This window comes from Vipera ursinii (assembly GCF_947247035.1).
Source record: "Vipera ursinii genome assembly, chromosome: 1".
In the NCBI taxonomy this organism is placed as follows: Eukaryota; Metazoa; Chordata; class Lepidosauria; order Squamata; family Viperidae; genus Vipera; species Vipera ursinii.
This window is the reverse complement of record NC_139512.1, coordinates 6588643-6596467: the sequence shown is the minus strand read 5'-3', so window position 1 is coordinate 6596467 and position 7825 is coordinate 6588643.

Below are 7825 nucleotides of genomic sequence, written 5' to 3'. Positions count from 1 at the left end.
TTCCCACCCATGTCCCTTTTGAAGAATAATAAATGACAAGAATGAGAAAACAGCAAGACAGCCTGTAAATCATTTTTATGTGGGATTTGGACAGGGTTACCAATGTAAACATAATTTGGCATAATGCAGTCCCAGGGATTGGGGAAGCGAAGTGAAATGCAAAAGGTGGATAAGCAAATAACTCTTGGGAAAATCCATTGAGCTCAGAAAGTGGGTGGGTGGGGAGGAAATCTGAAATCTAGGCAAACCCTCTTTCTAGAATCCAGACATGAGCCAGTGTTGAGAGGACAGTGCAAAAATTGGCTTGAAACTCAACATTAAAAAACTAAGATCATGGCATCACTTCCTGACAAATAGAAAGGAAAGCAGTGACAGATTTTATTTTCTTGGGCTTCAGACGGTGCAGCCATGAAATTAAAAAATGCTTGCTCCTTGGGAGGGAAACAGTGACAATCCTAGGCAGCATATTAAAAAGCAGAGGCATCACTTTTCTGACAAAGTCAAGCTATGGTTTTCGCAGTAGTAATGTAGGGCTGTGAGAGTTGGACCATAAAGGAAGAATTGATGCTTTTGAGTTGTGGTGCTGGAGAAGATTCTCAAGAGTCCCTTGAGCTGCAAGGAGATCAAACCAGTCAATCCTAAAAGAAATCAACCCTGACTGTTCTTTGGAAGGACAGATAACTGAAGCTGAAGCTCAAATATTTTGGCAACCTAGATCCTCAAGACTGTTTTTATTATGGAGGCAATGTCCCTGACCGATTAAAGCATGAGCCAGCAGTGTGTTGCATCTGCCCAAAGTGCCAATGCAATCCTGGGCTGCTTCAACAGTGGTATAATATTGAACATATTCCAGATTTAGTCACCATGATACAAGAAGGATACTGAGGAATTGGAATTATTCTCAGTGTCCACGGGTAATTTAAGAGCTAACAGATGGAAGCTTGATAGAGGGATAAGCCAAACTCCTAACCAATATGGAAGAATTTCCCGACTATGAGAACTATGAAGCAGAGGACAATCTGCCTCTTGGAATCATGGAAACTGCATCACTGGAGGGTTTCAAGCATTAAATTCAGCAGGCATTTGTTTGTATTCCTCCCAGGGCAGGGTTTCGACTAGAAGATCTCTAAGATCCCTTCCAATCCCATGATACTACCGTTCCATGAGTGTTGCTGGGACTAATCAGGTTTGGAGTCTTATTGCCATCAAGAAGTCACTGAATTGAGGAACATGTGAGGAAACGGGCATTCTGGTTAGCAAATCTGGAAACAATTGATGCATACCTGGTCCCAGGTTTTTCCCTGTTCTCAGCTGCTCCATCTCATTTCATGGAAGGAGCTGAACAGGGGGTTGTTCACACAGGCATGCTAGAATAGAATAACTTAGCGTGCTGCTTGAAGGTGAATAGAGGTTGCAAGCATCTTTTCCAACACGTTTTATTAAAAAGCATAAGCTTTTCTGAGCTGCGTGCTGTAATAAAATGTGTTAGTTGGAAAAGGTGCAACCAGACTCATTCTGGGGTTGTTTGATAATATAGATCACCTGGTTTCAACCTTTCTTTTTTTAAAAAAAACCTGTGGAACTTGTTAAAAACGTTCCTGGAATCTCTGATCAAGAAGCAAGTGCTCAGAAATTGATTCTATTTGGGAGAACCACAGTAACAAGAAAGGAAAGGGGAGGATGGAGAGAGGCCCTTGTTCTGTACCAGCCTGCTACCGGCCCTGCAGAAAAGGCAGGGACAACCCCTTTTACAAGAAGGCAAGAGGCTGGAATTAAGCCTGCCAAATTTATTAATACAAAAACAAACGGAACAAGACACGAACCAAGAAACAGGAGCTTTTCAAGCGGTTGCCTTCAGCAAACCAGCCCTCCCACGCATTCCCCTTTTATAGAGTTCAGGGCGTGGCTTCTCTCTACCTCCTTCCGAGGTGCCCCATTGCCTTCCTCTGTTTACTCCTGATTGACTGCCTCCTGCGTCGGGCGTCCTTGAACAGGGCCAGCTGTGGGTCATCTTCATCCACGCTGTCAGGCTCACACAGCTGGGTCTCCGTCGTGACCAGGTGGGAGGGGCCTGGCTGAGGGCTCTCATCAGCAAGATCTTCAACCCCCTCAGCAAGCTCTTCAACACCCCCCCCCTCCTCCTCTGAGTCGTCCGACCCAACTGCCGAACCCACAGGCTGACCCTGAATCACAACAGCCCTTTGTGCCTTAAAGACAGAGATTGATGAAGAACAGTGCAGGGGAGAAACAGACGCAGGGGAGAGGAGCATGTGAAAACCCCTCTCCTTCTCTGCTTGTGGCCGTTTGCCCAAAGTGTGGTCAGGTAGATCTTACAGACTCAAAAATAGGACACAGTTTCCAACAGAAAGAAGCGGGAAGGAGGGAAAGATGAAGAAGAAAAAGGAGGGAGGGAGGGAGGGAAACAGGGAAGCAGGAGAGAGGGCAGAAAGAAAAGGAGGAGGGAGGGAGGGAGATAGGAAGAAGAAGAAAGAACAGGGAGAGAGGGAAAGAGGGATAGAGCAAGGAGAAAAGGAAGAGGACAACAGGGAGAGGATAGAAGAAAAGCGAGAGGGAGGGAAACGGAAAGAGGGAAGGGGGAGAGGAGAAAGAAGAAGAGGAAGAGGGGAGGAAAACATGGAGAGAATAACATGCAGAGAGGAAAGAAAAGGGAGGAGGAGGAGGAGGAGGAGGAGGAGGAGGAGGAGGAGGAGGAGGAGGCAGAAAGGGAGAGATTGCAGGAAGGACACAGAAGGCGGTGAAGAGATAGGAAGGGACCGAAAGAGAGGGAATGAGGTGGAGGGGAAAGAGAGGGAATCTGTCTTCCAAGCCAACTTGGCTTGGAAGACAGATTGTTGGGGGCAATAAGCTGTTGAGGACCCAGATTGTTGGGGGCAATTAAGCTGACTTTGTAATAATGCCGCTTGGGGGTGTGTGTGAAAGCCCTTACAAGCAGGCATATACATAGAATGAAGGCTACTGCTAAGCTTGTAAGCCGCCCTGAGTCTTCAGAGAAGGGCGGGATATAAATGGAATTAAAATAAAAAAATTTTTTAAAAAAAACTTAGGCCAGCATCAGCTTTCCTTCCTGCCTCTTCTAGAGGTCAGTGAACTTTCCAGGGTCCTCTTCAGAGACGTCTACTAATGATGCCAAGCTGTCAAAGAGGTTGCTGGATGTTGTATATGGACAGCCGTTAACCACAACGTGCTCATTATGCTGCAGCATCCTCCGAGCAGGAAGCAGCTTCTCGGGTGCATTAATGAGCTCGCCCGCTTACGAGACTGCATAAAACATACTCAGCTGCTCCAGCACCTGGGATAAATCTTGCCAACCCTTGGAATGTGACAGCGGCCCATTTTTCAAGCCAGAAAATACAAAAAAAAAACCCTCCCGTGAATACAGACCATTAATTGATCCATCACTCTCTGGTCCAAGGTTTTTTTTGGGGGGGGGGGGTTGCAAGCGTTTTAATTGAGGTGGCATATTTATTAAAATTCTGCTGCATAAGGGCCAAGATTGGACTACTAGGCAATACAGTGAGAATGTTACTCTTTAAGGTTTAGTTGTTGGTTTTCCAGAAATTTATAGCTTTTAGATTCCAAAATGTGATTGATCTTAAGGTAAATCAGTTCAACTGCTTGAAGGAATTCAGCAATTACTGGTCTTCAGATCTTGGTGTCAACTGCCTTCTTCTTTTTCCGGAAGAGAGAGAACGATAAAAATAATTTTAAAAAAAAGAACACAATGCTAACAACAAAAAAGTCTTGAAAGTCTGGCACCGGCTTCATCGATCAACTGAAAAGCGTCTGTTTTCTTTTTTCCTAAAGCAAGGCTCTAGTCCTCAAGAACCTTAAAGATTTCAGCGCTTTTACTTAATGAGTGCTAGTGTTAGGCTTTTTCTAATGTACCCTATAAACTGCCTTTTCTGTTCTTAGAAGCAATTAATTGCAGAAGCAAATACCCCTTCAGAATATATACATCAAGGGTCTTCAAACTTGGCAATTTTATGACTTGTGGACTTCAACTCCCAGAATTCTTCAGCCAGACAGGACTGGCTGAGGAATTCTGGGAGTTGAAGTCCACAAGTCTTAAAGTTGCCAAGTTTGAAGACCCCTGATATACATACATATAGAGAGAGATCTGTAGAAATCTGAAATAGCAGTGACAATAAATAAGCAATGCAGGCAAACATCGCTGGCTTACAGAGCTATGATTAGCAAAACCTCAGTTCAATTACAGAACATGTGAGAAATATCATAGTGGTTTTTTGGATATGTTAGTCCATGGGAGGAGGGGCAGAGAGGGCTGATTGGTGGAACTTCAAAACTGGGTCATAAATAGAATAGAACAGAACAGAATAGAATCTGGAAGGGACCTTGGAGGTCTTCTAGTCCAGCCCCCCGCTCGAGCAGGAGAACCTATACCATCTCAGACAAGTGACTGCCCATTCTCTTCTTAAAAGTTTCCAGTGATGGAGTGCCCACAATCTCTGGTAGCAAGCTCTTCCACTGGTTGATTGTCCTCACTGTCAGGAAGTTTCTCCTTAATTCCAGGTTGCTTCTCTCTCTTTGGTCAGTTTCCAACCATTGTTTCTCGTCTTTCCCTCTGGTGCTTTGGTGAACAACCTGGCCCCCTCTGCCTTGTGGCAGCCCCTCAGATGCTGGAACGCTGCTATCTTGTCTCCCCTATTTCTTCTTTTGTTTAGACTACCCAAACCCAAGTCCCGCAGCCGTTCCTCGTATGTTTTATTCTCCAGGGTTTGATCACCTTAGTTGCTCTTCTCTAAATTTTTTCCAAATTAGATAAGATAACCTTTATTGTCATTTTTTTTTTACTGTGGGCACAACGGCACACATCAAAAATGAAATTTAGTTCCCCGCTCTCAAAGTGAAACACATACATGACACACACCTAACCATACCATATACGACATATGTATAGACCCACACCCCTACATTACATAACAAATAAATATTAAATACTGTCCATCTTGCATATATAACGGAAGGAGGAAGCTTGAGAGTTCACAAGGTTAATGCTGTATGGAATGAAACTATGGCTGAATCTGGATGTTCTGCTGCGGATACCATGAAGCCCCCTCCTCCCAGAAGGTAACAAGGAAAACAGGTTGTGAAGAGGGTGTGTCGTGTCCCAGACAATCCTGCGGACCTTGGTCAAGCAACGCTTCTGTGCTATGTCCTGGATGGGAGGGAGGGATCTGCCAATGATTTTTTTGGCCATCCTCACCACTCTCTGCACCGCCTTCTTGTCTGAAGCAGGGATGCTTCCAAACCAGACTGTGATGCCGTATGACAGGATGCTCTTGATCATCCCCCTGTAGAAAGTGGTAAGGATAGGAGAAGGAAGATGTGCTTTTCTCATGCGAGAAAAGAAAATATACGCGCTGCTGTGCCCGCTTCACCAGTGTCACACTCTTGAGCGACCAAGCCAGCCTACTTGTTAGCTGCACACCAGGAATTTGATGCTGGTAACCACCTCCACAGGTGAATCATTAATGCACAGAGGAATATGGCTGTGCTTGCCTTTTCTGAAATCGACAATGATCTCTTTGATTTTTCCGGTATTTAAAACTAAGCTGTTTTCCTTACACCAGTTCACCAACCCCTCAATCTCCTTGCGGTAAGCTTCCACCTTGTCATCATGAATACTGTTGTATCATCTGCGAACTTCACAATATGGTTGGTGGAAAACCTAGCACAACAGTCATGGATCAAGAGGGTGAAACTCTCAGTATCTTTTTTTTGTGATATGGTGACCAAAATTGGCTGCAGTATTCCAGGCATGGTCTTACTAGGGTTTTATAAAGCAGCACTAATACATTGCGTGATCTTTGGGGAGATCTGTCGTAACTTTGAATGGTCACTAAGCAACCGGTTGTAAGCCGAGGACTGCCTATATTGGTCCTATATTTTCTGAGCCAGAACCCCATTTTCCTTTAAATAGGGGGCTAGGCTTTGGATGGAAAAAATGAATACAAAGCCTGCGTTAGATTTATCTCGGTAACTTTCAAAAAGTTCCTTTTCATTCAGTTCTCTACATTCATCTTTATTCCTTTAAGGGAGGATTCTGAGGTAGTATCTGCTCTAGAAAAAGAACCAGGAGACCCTGAGTTCTGGTTCTCCCTCAGGTATGGAAGCTGACAGGATGACATTTGGCCAATCACCGGGAGACAGTGAGTTCTAGTCCCACCTTAGGAATGAAAGACTTTGGCCAGGCCATTCTACAAGGGCTGTTGTGGAGAAAATCCAAAGTGACAGCATTGGCTAGGCAGCCTTGATGTGTACAGAATAAAGGTGGGGACGGAAGCCTAATAATAAATCAATATCTTTCAAAGAAAGATCATTTCTCTGTGTGTTTCCTGAAGATGAGGAAGGAAGGAGTTTTTCTCCTGTCTTCTGCCAACCATTGCATAAGGTAGTCCTCAACTTAGAACCATTCATTTAGTGACCACCCAAAGTTAAAACAGATGGTCCTCATACTTATGTCTGTTGCAGCGCCCCTGCAGGGACATGGCCACAATCCAGGTGTTTGGCAACCAGTTCGCATTTATGACGGTTGCAGCATCCCATGACCAGCAGGGAAGGCCACAAGACACAGTCACAGGATGTTCACTTAACAATCACTTAAATATGAGCCAGCCGTGTGCTGCAGTTGCCAAAAAAGCCAACACAGTGCTAGGCTGCATTAATAGAGGGATAGACTCAAGATCACGTGAAGTGTTAATACTACTTTACAATGCCTTGGTAAAGCCACACTTGGAATACCTCATCCAGTTTTGGTCACCATGATGTAAAAAAGTTGTTGAGACTCTAGAAAGAGTACAGAGAAGAGCAACAAAGATGATTAGGGGATTGGAGGCTAAAACATATAAGGAATGGTTGCTGGAATTGGGTATGTCCAGTTTAATGAAGAGAAGGACGAGGGGTGACACAATAGCAGTGTTCCAATATCTCAGGGGCTGCCACAAAGAAGAGGGAGTCAAGCTATCCTCCAAAGCACCTGAACGCAGGACAAGAAGTAACAGATGGAAACTAACCAAAGAGAGAAGCAACCTAGAACTAAGTTTCCTGATAGAACAATTAATCAGTGGAACAACCTGCCTCCAGAAGCTGTAAATACTCCAACACTGGAAGTTTTTAAGAAGAGACTGGACAGCCATTTGCCTGAAATGGTATAGGGCAGGGGTAGGCGACCTTGGCTCTTTTATGACTCGTGGACTTCAACTCCCAGAATTCCTGAGCCAGCATGGCTCAGATATTCTGGGAGTTGAAGTCCACGAGTCATAAAAGAGCCAAGGTTGCCTACCCCTGGTATAGGGTTTGGACTAGATGACCTCCAAGGTCTCTTCCAACTATTATTATTATTATTATTATTATTATTATTATTATTATTATTATTATTATTATTGATTCGTTTAATGACCGCAGCAAAAAGGTGGTCAAATCAGGTACCATCACATGATGCCTTGCATAACTGGTTAACAATGAATTTTCCAATCCTGATTGTGGTTATAAATCAAGGAGTACCAGTGTAAACACAATTGCACTGTGGTGTTCCCTAGTTTGCTTGCAGTGCTTCCAAACTCTTGCAAGCAAACAGCCAAGTTCAGAGAGCATCAAGGACGTCGCATCTTAAGTTTGCCAACGTTGAGAAACATTGATCTGGATCTTTAAAGCCCATATTGGTACCGTGAGCCTGGCTCAGCCCTCCCAGTTTAGTCCCTCTGCTCTAAACCCTGATTGGACTGAATCAATTGAATCCTTTTGCGTCTGTTCATCTTTTAGCCACAAACCCGGCGTGAGGACT